Source organism: Acanthopagrus latus, chromosome 15 (assembly GCF_904848185.1).
Source record: "Acanthopagrus latus isolate v.2019 chromosome 15, fAcaLat1.1, whole genome shotgun sequence".
Classification (NCBI taxonomy): domain Eukaryota; kingdom Metazoa; phylum Chordata; class Actinopteri; order Spariformes; family Sparidae; genus Acanthopagrus; species Acanthopagrus latus.
Window position 1 is genome coordinate 25,624,004 of NC_051053.1, and position 10,716 is coordinate 25,634,719.

The 10,716-nt window shown below is 43.0% G+C and overlaps 1 long non-coding RNA gene across 1 annotated transcript; it reads right to left on the minus strand.

The window, feature by feature from the left end:
- Positions 1-1,731: 1,731 nt before the first annotated feature.
- On the minus strand, positions 1,732-4,993 carry LOC119033884. Its single transcript, XR_005079414.1, has 3 exons — positions 4,453-4,993; positions 3,742-3,874; positions 1,732-3,554 (listed from the first exon to the last, which is right to left on the minus strand). It is a non-coding gene; the product is annotated as an uncharacterized LOC119033884 (long non-coding RNA).
- Positions 4,994-10,716: the final 5,723 nt, after the last annotated feature.

The following is a 10,716-nucleotide window of genomic DNA, read 5'->3' on the forward strand; positions in this document are numbered from 1 at the left end:
CTCATTACCTGCAGCATTATTCATCAATACTCCCACCTCGATACCCCGCTCCCCCCCCCCGGCAGCACACATATACCCCCACTGGGAAGCATGGCAGCCTCTGACAAGCCCTGAGTAAATGGGCACCTCATCTTCAGTGTGTGTGTGTGTGTGTGTGTGTGTGTGTGTGAGACAAGTGCTGACAGTCCAGGAGCCTGGCCTCGCACAAGGTCAGCATCTGTGAGCTTCATCAGTGTGTGTGTGAGTGTGTGCGAGTGTGTGAGAGTGTGTGTGGGTACAAACAATATACCACCTGTGCCCCCCTGCCATGCCCGCACCCAGCAGATGCTCTGAAAGTCATAGTCAGTCTTACACACACACACACACACACACACACATGCACACACACACACACACACCTAGTCATGAGTACCATGCAGAGTTATCAAAGTCAGCCGAGGTTAGTTGTAGCGTTATGAGTGTGATAAATATGATAAAATATGGACCATAAATTCAGCTTATATGGAGGGAGGACAGGTCCTAAAGATCCACTGACACAAGCAGAACACACACACACACACACACACACACACACACACACACACACACACACACACACACACACACACACACATCTCAGGACAACTGTGGTGAGTTTTACAATGAAACTCAGCACGATGTCACCCTTTGTTTTGCGTTTCGAAAGCCTCAATTTTGCATCATGGTCGTCGCCATCTTGTATTTAGAGGGCCAGAAGTAGCGACCATATTTGGAGGAGAGAGGGTGGAGCTGAATCCTGATCCGGTGGACCTTACTGAGAACCCAACTTGTCAATCACAACGTAGCCACGCCCTAAATCATAATTTTATTTGACTCTCCAGCTGTGACGAAGAAGACTTGAAACTAGAGACCGATATGGTAACAAATCAAGTGAGAAGTCGAGTCGTTTTCTCATAAGCTTACATGCAATCTGACTCACGTTTGAAACCAGAAGCTCCGTCAACGTTTTATAGAGTCAACAATCTTTTGATTCCTTCCTCCAGTAAACACCGACACACACTGATCCTTCACACTGTCAACAATGTGCTGTAGCACCTCAATCAATCAGTGACACTCTGCAATCCAGCCATACAGTTCAATATGTTATTGAGAGCAATAAGACATTGTTGAGATGTTCAGTGATATATAAAGTCGTTCAGAAAGTCGCTTTTGTTTGTTTTTTTTCCCTTTTGTCGGCACTTGCACCAACATACAATGGACACATGTGAAAACTGTCTAAATGCCAAAGGAAAATGTCTTAAAGGGGCCAATAGAGTTTATTGTATCATATAAGTCCTATAAAACATATAAAGATGTCTTCTTGGCACTTATATGACGTATAAACAAACAAAAATGTTTTTCTCTGCTGTTATAATCAGCCAGAATAGCCACATAAAATCCTCCTTCGACCTCGTAAAAATGTCTATAAATATTGACATTAACACGTTTTCCTTCTTGACACAGGAAGTCTAACGCGTCACTGTAAAGTCTTCACATCATCCTTGGATAAGTTGCAGATTGGACCAGAACTGGTCCCCAAACTATTTGTGATGTCCCAAATAACGCTCATAAAATAAGATTATAAGTGAGTGCAAACATTTAACAGTAGGGACAAGAAGAAAACACATTTTTCACTCTAGGTGGGCCTTTAAAAACTGAGAATTTATTCAACATCTGGATCAAAACACAGGTTGTTTTATAGATGTTCAGTCTTTCACCTGCACGGGACTTTTGAGTCGACACTTACTCCTGAAATTAAAGATATTAACAAGGAAAAAACAACAATATAACTCATACAATTGTAGTTTTTGTGAGTGGGACTGAATGTCGACCAAACTTTTAAACACTGCGTCACTTTTAAAAGAACAATAGAAATTGCAGGTGAGGACGTGACCTCCTCCAGTAACAAAAACAAAACCCAGAAATTGATCAGAATTGTATTAACACCTGGATAAAAGCGTCCGGTTTGTCAAGACAGAATGTTTTTGAATTTTAAGCAGGTGTAAAAACAGCACCGGCTCGACGGGAGGCGATACTGTGACAGCAGAACCCGGAGGGAGGCATTATTGTTGCCGCCTCCCTCGGTGGCGACTCGCTCGGCTGTTGCATTGCTGTTAGAGAGCAACGTACAAACAGAAATCAGATTAAATGCACGTGACAGGTGGGCGAAGTCTCCAACAGGAGTCAGGTTCATGACAAGCTTGTGTCATTTACTGTGACTGCATGATTTATTTGGCCCTCGCCGGGAGAGGAGGAGGCACGCTGGGAGTTTTCTCGTTCCTTTCTCCATCATTTCTACAGCCGTCAGTCAAAACCGCAGAGAGCCGGGCCGAGTGCGAGCGCTCGATAAATGGCCTGTTAATACTGTCAAGTTACATTTCCAGTCTTTGTTATTTCAAGCCTAGTTTGAGATTTATGTGTCGAGCTCTTGCTTTGCTGTTATTTTTTAGTTTCAGCCTTTTAAAAACACACACACGTTCCGATTTCAGGGTTTATTTCTCACGCTGGGTAGAAACAGATGTTAGTCAGCAGGTCAGACTGCCACCAGATCTGGATGGAAGAAAAAAAAAAAAACACCTCCATCGTTCGTTCATAACAAGCAGCAGGAAGCAGCATGAGTACAACCTGATATTATTATCCATGAAACGAGAAGAACGACATCAACTGCCTCAGAAAGACGTCTGACAAGTCTCTCACGTAAGAAGTGAACAGCTCAACAACCACTTTAAGATGTGTTTCATTTTGATCTCTAATTCTACCAGGTTGGATGTTGTATTTCCAGTTTTACCAAACATGAAGAAAACACGCAGCACATCTACAATATTGTCATATGTTCAAGTTCTTGGACGGGTCAAGAGAAAACACATAAAACCACCAACATCTCTTCAAACGATCGCGTCCAACATGAACTTGTAAATTCAGACGAAGACTGAAAACCAAAAACAAAAGTTTGTTATTCATCGTTCAAAACTTCTGAAGTGTTGTCACTGGACGTTTATGAAAATCTGTCACAAGATGGTTTTAATCATCCACCAAAATCAAATTAATCTACCGAGGACTTGTTCCGTGCGCGATGCCTTTAAGTGTTCACTAAGAGGCCGTGAAATTCGGTGTTCCTCAGAAAAAGCAGAGCAGGCTCGATGGGAAAAAAAAAAAGAGAAAGAAATTAATTTTCCAGGCCTGCAGACAGATTCAGCAGAATACATAAATGACTAAAGTGCAGGATAATCGACGGCAAACACAAAATGAACTGAGAGAAATTATGAATGTTTAAAGAATTCAGTTAACTATAATGTAAAGCACGATGAAGACGGATTCACTGAAGCAGGAGTGTCAGAATGTGACGGACAAATCTGTATTTCTGATCCATATTTACCTGAAGGCAACTAGCTTCTATTTCTTGAGTCTCTGCTCTGTTATAAACAAACTCCTCCCGAGTTTCTCAGATGTTCCCGCAGAGGGAATGACGACGTTGTTACCGAGGAATGAAACCAAATGAAAACATCTGGACGTCACATCTGCCAACCTCGATGCTCCTAAAGTGGTTTCTGCAAGTTTCAGTGCAGAGTTTTTAGCTCATTTTATCACCATCTGTACCAAACTGTATATTTAATGTGTATGTTACCGTATGTGCTAAAAAAAAAAAAAATAGCCTAATTTGGGCTCTGATCGGGTTTAACAGGTTAACCTTGTAAATCAGTGGTGCTGCAGAGCTGTCGTCACCTGTTCGGAGCTCTCGGCAGGTGAGCGAAGAGGCGTGGGAGGCGTGTGAAGAGCGCTTGGATTCAAAAGAACAACTCTCTTCAAAGACACCTTCGGGTTCAAACTTTGTCTGACTCATTTTGTTTTGGCTCCACTTCATTTCAGGACGGATTGAAAATAAGGAAAGAAAAAGAAAAAGAAAAACACAACAGAGATGATTTGGTCATTTTGTTGCAGCTGAAAAAAAATCAATTTCAATCCACATTTACTCATTTTTGTTCTTGAATTTAAGCGTTTTTTTTTTTTTTTTTTCTGTCGAGCGTTTCAGTCGGAGTATTTCGCTCGAGGGCACAAACAGAAGTTACAGCACTGCTCAGTAATTGTGGATGTCTTCTGGGTTTGATCGCCCGCAGCAGATATCTGTAGATCTGTTTTTCTAAATTTACACAGTACAAACAGTAATGGGAGCATATTAAAACCCAAACATAGAAGTGTTTTACCAAAAAAAAGCAATGAAGAGCTGAAGGATTAGTTGGTTAACTCGTTAGAAAATCTATCAATTAATCTTTTACTTCCCTTTTTTCGAGCAAAATGCCAAACATGCCCGCGGTCAGTGTGAGTATCTGATTCTCATTTTTCTCTTGTGACAGTAAACTGAAAGATATTCAGCCTGTGGACTCTTCGTCAGACAATAAAAATCTATTTGATGTTGTATTAAATTTGTTCAAATACCTGTTAAGCTAATGAAAAACTCAGCAAGGGAAGCGTGGAGCAGCAGGCATCCCGGAGGAGCTCCAACAAGAAGCGTAGAAACACTAAATGGTGTTTCGCTGTCACTGTTTGCTATCTTCAGTCCGACTATGCGGCAAATATTGGTTATGCTCGTCACCGATACGTTTTAATGTTAACGTTGTTAGACTCCACCAAGATCCAGGTGCCGCTCTGGACGACGTTTGTGTTCATACCGGCTCATACCGTCCCAGAAACAACCGCTCCGCTCGATCAAGCCCAGACAGGAAGTCAGGCAGCTGAACAGCACAGTGCATCTGGTCAATTTTCAAAATAAAACACTGTGTACCGACTCAGGGGGGTCGAAATCTCAGCGAACAGCATAATGATTTAACTGTGTATCCTTCTCAACTTCAGTGAAATCAAATCAAATCTAAGAAAATAAACATAATGAACACAGTCTGACCTGCTTTACGGCGCCCTCTTCTGAAACGCTTGAATCATTTTAATGTGACGTAAACGTAACTTACCGAACGTTAGCATGAGAACATTCTCAACTAAGATGGTGATACGGACCTGCTCGGCGTGATTTAGGCATTTTTGTGGCATCAATACGTTTGAAAAGTAGCCTGTGATCTCACCGAGCTGCTGGCATGGCTGTAAACTTTTATCCTTTCTACTTTAAAGCCGAACAAAGCGCAACAATGACAGGTAGCTGGCAGCTCTGTAGAGATCTGAGAGTTTATATTCCTCTTTACAAAACACCTTCTTCAGTGGCATCACACACACACACACACACACACACACACACTGCTATGACCTTGTCAGTCAAGTTGAATCTGTGGCTGAATCTGTGGCCGTGTTTCTACCGTCTGGGCTCATGTTTATCTCGTTTTAAATGTGTAGAAACGTGGAGGGTTTAATTAGTGTTTTTCGGGGAGTGAAGGGGAAGACGGGGGAAGAAAGTTTCACCTCCTCACCGGCTCACAAACATCGTCTGATCCACTCTGTCGCTTCGCAATTCTGTTTCAAGCTTACAGATTCCCCACCATCTCTTAGTGTAATCTCATGCTGACTTGACCTCATATCAATAATTCATTTAGCCCAGAAAAAAAAAAAAAAAGAAAAAAACCTCATGAGCTGAAAGAAAACTTCCAGCGTTGGCACTTCTGCCGAGGCCAAACTTTAGTTTTGGATAAGCGGTATTTCCTCCTGACGTCAGACGTGTGAGATCAGGTCGTCGGCTGGTTTCCTTTTTCGTCTGACACTCTTTTCTTTTACCACCACACACACACACACACACACACCTCTGTTGTTTGATTTGTGTGTCCATGTGAGTCACCTGGAGCTTTTTACCTGGAGCTCCCTCACAAACAAGGACTTCAGGTGCTGCTCAGAAGCTCGAGTCTCTCCAACGTGCTGTTTGTTCTCACGTTTACTTTAAAGACGTGATCACGATGCGCTTCATCGAGGCTAATGCAGGAGCTTTGTCCCTCTTCAGGAAGTCGTTGACATTAGCACATAATGAAGAAACTTTCTCGTATCTGCGGTTTGAAAAGCCTCTGCAGGTACTTGAGGCGTCTCGATGAGAGAAGGAAGCCGCTCGCAGTCTGGAAACTTCAGAAATGTAAAGAACATTCAACCTTAAAAACACTGATGTTGTCGGGGATCTACGACAAGAGAAGAACCAAAGAAAAAACACGTGTAAATTATCAATATTTGGTTGTTTGGCATTGAAAACACCTGTTATTTCAGTTTTACATGTTAAAAACTTACTCTTCTTCTCCTCCTCAGCTCTGTATTGTCGGCGGGGTTAGAAAACTGAACAAAAAGAGAGCGTTGGTAACAATAGCTGAAAATTAAAATCAGAAAAATTAAAAAGTTGAAGCAACAAAAGGCAGGAAACAAAACTCAGAGAACAAAAGCAAAACAAAACACAAGCCAAGAAAGCAAGGACACGCGACAGGACGGGAACACGAGGGCACAGCAGAACCGACTGAGCTATTCGCTTAATAAACCGCATTAATAACATCATTTAATATATAAAACCATCGTTTTTAGGAGATGGAGTTGCTATTTTTTGTTATCAAAAGCAGAGCATCAGCGGTTTATTGACACTGACTGTGTTGTTGTGTATATTGAGGTTTTTAAATGATTGATCACAGAGAAGTTTGGATGTGACAGGTGGTTTTTTTTTAATACTCACACGGCGCCGGTCGTGTCTGAGCAGAAAAAAAAAGTTTCACCTGTTCTGTTGTCGGATTAATTCGCCCTGAAAATCGCTCTCACAAAATCTTTGGCTCTGCGGTGAGAAGGCAGCTGTGTGAACGAGCACGAGACGAGGTTGAAATCTGAGGAACGCGTCTTTCATGAGCGTTTGAGAAGAATAAGATTCAAACTCAGATGTTGGGAGCGGAAACACAACGCGAACCCACAACAACAAAGAGAGTTTATGACTGAACGTAAATTGGCGTTGGCAGCTGACAGACAGCAGCTTAAACACTCTGAGTTGATGCTTATTCAGCTATTTCCTCAGCAGCAAATGATGGTGAGAAGTGCAGACAACCCTCCTCCTCCTCCTCCTCCTCCTCCTCCTCCTCCTCCTCCTCCTCGCTGCCAACATCTCAAAAACGAGCTGACAGTTTAACAGAACTTTTTTTTCATTTATTTATTTTTTTTTTTCAAATTCCAGTACAGAAGCTGCTGCTGCTGTTTTGTTTCCGTTGCTGTTTACAAGCTCTCGTTTGCAGGTAAATGAGACGAGCGGATGTATGTGAACCGAACTCGAGGGCGTCGCGGCCAAAGACGACAAGCTGCAGGTGTTGCGATGAGAGCGAGCCGCCCAGTTTCTGTCCTCACAAAGAGTCTCTGGTTGTTTAAAAAAAAAAAAAAGGAACGTTTTAGGATTCGAGTCGAGGATAAAGAAGTTTTCTTTGACGTAAAGGGAGGCGAGAATGTGCTGCATGCATACGTGCACATGTTAATTTATCTGAGAGTGTGTGTGTGTGTGTGTGTGTGTGTGTGTGTGTAGGTGTGTGACAGGGCAGCATATGGTTAGCCCTGCATGTAGTGAAATATTAAAAAGCAGTGTCAGCAAGAAGGGCACTGTGTGTGTGTGTGTGTGTGTGTGTGTGTGTGTTTGTGTGTGTGTGTGTGTGTGTGTGTGTTTGAACACATTTGAGTTGGTGTGTGTGTGTGTGTGTGTGTGTGTGTGTGTGTGTGTGTGTGTGTCCCATGGGGAGTAGAAATCTGCCGGACATAGACAACTGGGCATGACAAGCTCCTGCTGTGACACACACACACACACACACACACAGAGAATGAGAGAGAGAGAGAGAGAGGAAAATATACTTTCTCTCCTCTATCTCTGCCAACTTGTCCAGTTGGCCTTATCTGCTGGTGAGACTAAATGCCATCACACACACACACACGCACACACACACGCACACGCACACACACCACACACACACACAATGCTTTTTTTCCCCCCCATATGTCAAGGGTTTCATAAATACACTGTTCCTTGTATCAGAAAAAAACCTTCATCACAGTGGACCTAGTTGGTATGCATCAAGACGAGTGTGTGTGTGTGTGTGTGTGTGTGTGTGTGTGTGTGTGTGTGTGTGTGTGTGTGTGTCGTTAATCGCTGCTCACCTCCTCCTCTCCCCCGGTGAATCACACACACACTCCTGCCTTCAAGTGATATTTAAGAAATCTGTTCTTACCGGATCATTTTTGGGGGTCGAAGGAATATTTTGTCACCGTCTATTTCTGGGAGAAAGTGGCGCTCCGACTGAATTTCGCCCCTTCGCCTCTTGTTTGCTCATAACGCTTGATTCATGTTGAGAGGCAAAGCAGAAATAAAAGTAAAAAAAAAAAAAAAAACAACCTAAATGGGTTCCCGAAGATTGTCTGTCTCCTGGAACAGATGCGCTTCAGTTTTCAGAGAGTCTGTTTGTCCACTTACGAACGTTCGTTTTCTCCACGTGTGACATTTCAGGGTCAAGTCCTCCTTCAGACGTCAAGCGAAATGCAGAGAAACACACTGAAAGAGAACCTGCGACCTGCAGTGGTGCGTTTGGGTCGTAGCCTAGCGTATCAGACCTCGTCATCCTTGAGCGCCCTCTGCTATGAAGTTATGAAGAGAAGTCACGAGAGATAGTTCGCTCTGTCGTTGATGCTCTGCAGCAGAGGAGGTCGTCCTCAGTTAACGTCAGTGCGGTCGTTAGATTTTCATATTTCTTGCGTACAAGAGGAACTTACAGCCTGGTGGTCAGGGCAGTCAGGGAGGTCAGGGTCACCAAGAAGCATCAGGAAGCATCAGGACTCGTCCTCCCGGGACTGTGAATATTCAGAGCAGATGTAATGGCAATCTGTTTTTTTTTTGAGGACATCTCTGCTGTGGACCAAAGCGTGACAGACGGACTCGAACAACTGACAGTGACATCTGTAGGTCCGTCTGCTAGCAGGGCGGCTAAAAACATGCTGGAGCGGAAAAAAAAGGGAACATGGAGAGAAGGGGGAATAAAGGAATGATGAAGGGAAGCGTGAAGGAGGAAACTCAGACCGGTAACTCTGTGTTTTACCGCGCATCGTGCTGATTATTGAACTATTCGACTGTCCTGAATTCTCCGTGGTTTGAGACCAGCTGAGCCGCGGTGGCAGGCAGAATTTGACAAGGGTTTAGCGAGCCAATTAGCTCCACACGCTCCAAGTACGGTGAAAATGTCAGGATTGTTGTATCGATTATGTTAATAGACTTCCTGTTTTGCAGGTTTGAAAGCACTGACAAAAACTGTAGGTTAAACCTCAACCCACGCGTGAGTGGCAGTGAGAGAATCAATCACATGCATTAACAATGTGATAATCAATATGTATCAGCATGTGGACCTCATTATTTCTGTCTCTCTGTGCATGTACAGTACGCTTGATGGGATGTAGCGATCAGACGAGGCTGTTCGATGGTTGTTGTTTTTTTTTTTCACTTTGGTGTAAGTCGTGAGACTGAAAGACAACATGGATCAGAGATTTACGATTTTCTAGAAATTATATCTAGAAAGCATTTTGAACGGATCAGAGTGTTTTTAGTCGGATTCACCAGATGAAACCTGTCGGTAAAAGACTTCCATGTGTCGTTCCCACTTCGCCACTTCGACAATAATCCAAGCGGGCAGCCAAGACACTTGAAGCTAAAGCAGAAGAAATGTTGGTATTATATGTTTCTGCAAACCACTAATATGTTGAAACTTTACGTTTGTCTTTACAGTTCAAGTTGTGACAACGCTGCGCTCACGGCCTCGTTTAGGCTCATAAAAACTTGGTTGGTGTTCAGAAAAAGATCATGTTTGTGTCCTTAAAGACATCAAGTGGTGCTGTAAAAGCTCAAAATCCCCCCAAAATAATCTTGTTGCCTGTAATTAGCACGTGTGTGTGTGAATAGACTACTTTATTTCACCCTCACCCATCAGTAGGCAGTGATATTTCATTTCTGTTGATAGATATGCAGATTTAAACTTGAAGTTATTTGTGTTACCTCTCCAGCTGCGCTCAACTGACGCTCGCTTTCGGCCAATTTATGAGCGTAACCTTCGTGAGTGTTGCTGTTTTTTCCGACTCTGTTGCAGGAAGATGAATTCTGAAAGTGGCAATAAAGTTATTTGCTTCAACTTATCATAATGAGGTAAATGTCGACGGCACACTGATATTAGCAGTTGAGTAAAGACACCAGGTTCGTTTCTTAAAAACCTTGATTTTAATTGTGCAAACTCTGTCTGTCACCAGACATGACGTCTCCGAGGAATATGAAGGCTGACTGGTGATTCAGTCGGGCTGCAGCCTGCTTTCATGTCTTCATTACAGACTAAATTATCTGTTTCTGTCTTCGAGGCAGCGTCACCAACATCAACGCTGTTTGGAAATACTAGAGGGGTTTTAAACTTGTGTTTCCACTTTGATGTTTGGTCACAAAACACACAAAAAGTGTCTCTTTGTGTGATCCAGTCCTGTAGATTAAACAAACTTCGAGAGGTCTCCAACATTATAAATTATTTTCGGGCCGTTCATGTGCTCAGGGAGTCAAGAAAGGCTCAGTCATAGGAAATTTTTAATGGCGCTCTCTTTACCAGTCTGGCAGAGGAAGGACTTGTGATCCTGCTCTAAGGACACAAAGTAAAAGGAAGTCTTAAAAAACTTTCTTTAAGACTGCACTGGAGTGAACGTGGCGCCGTTTTCCACAAGTTTTGCTGCGGCAGCAGCAGCAGTGCACGA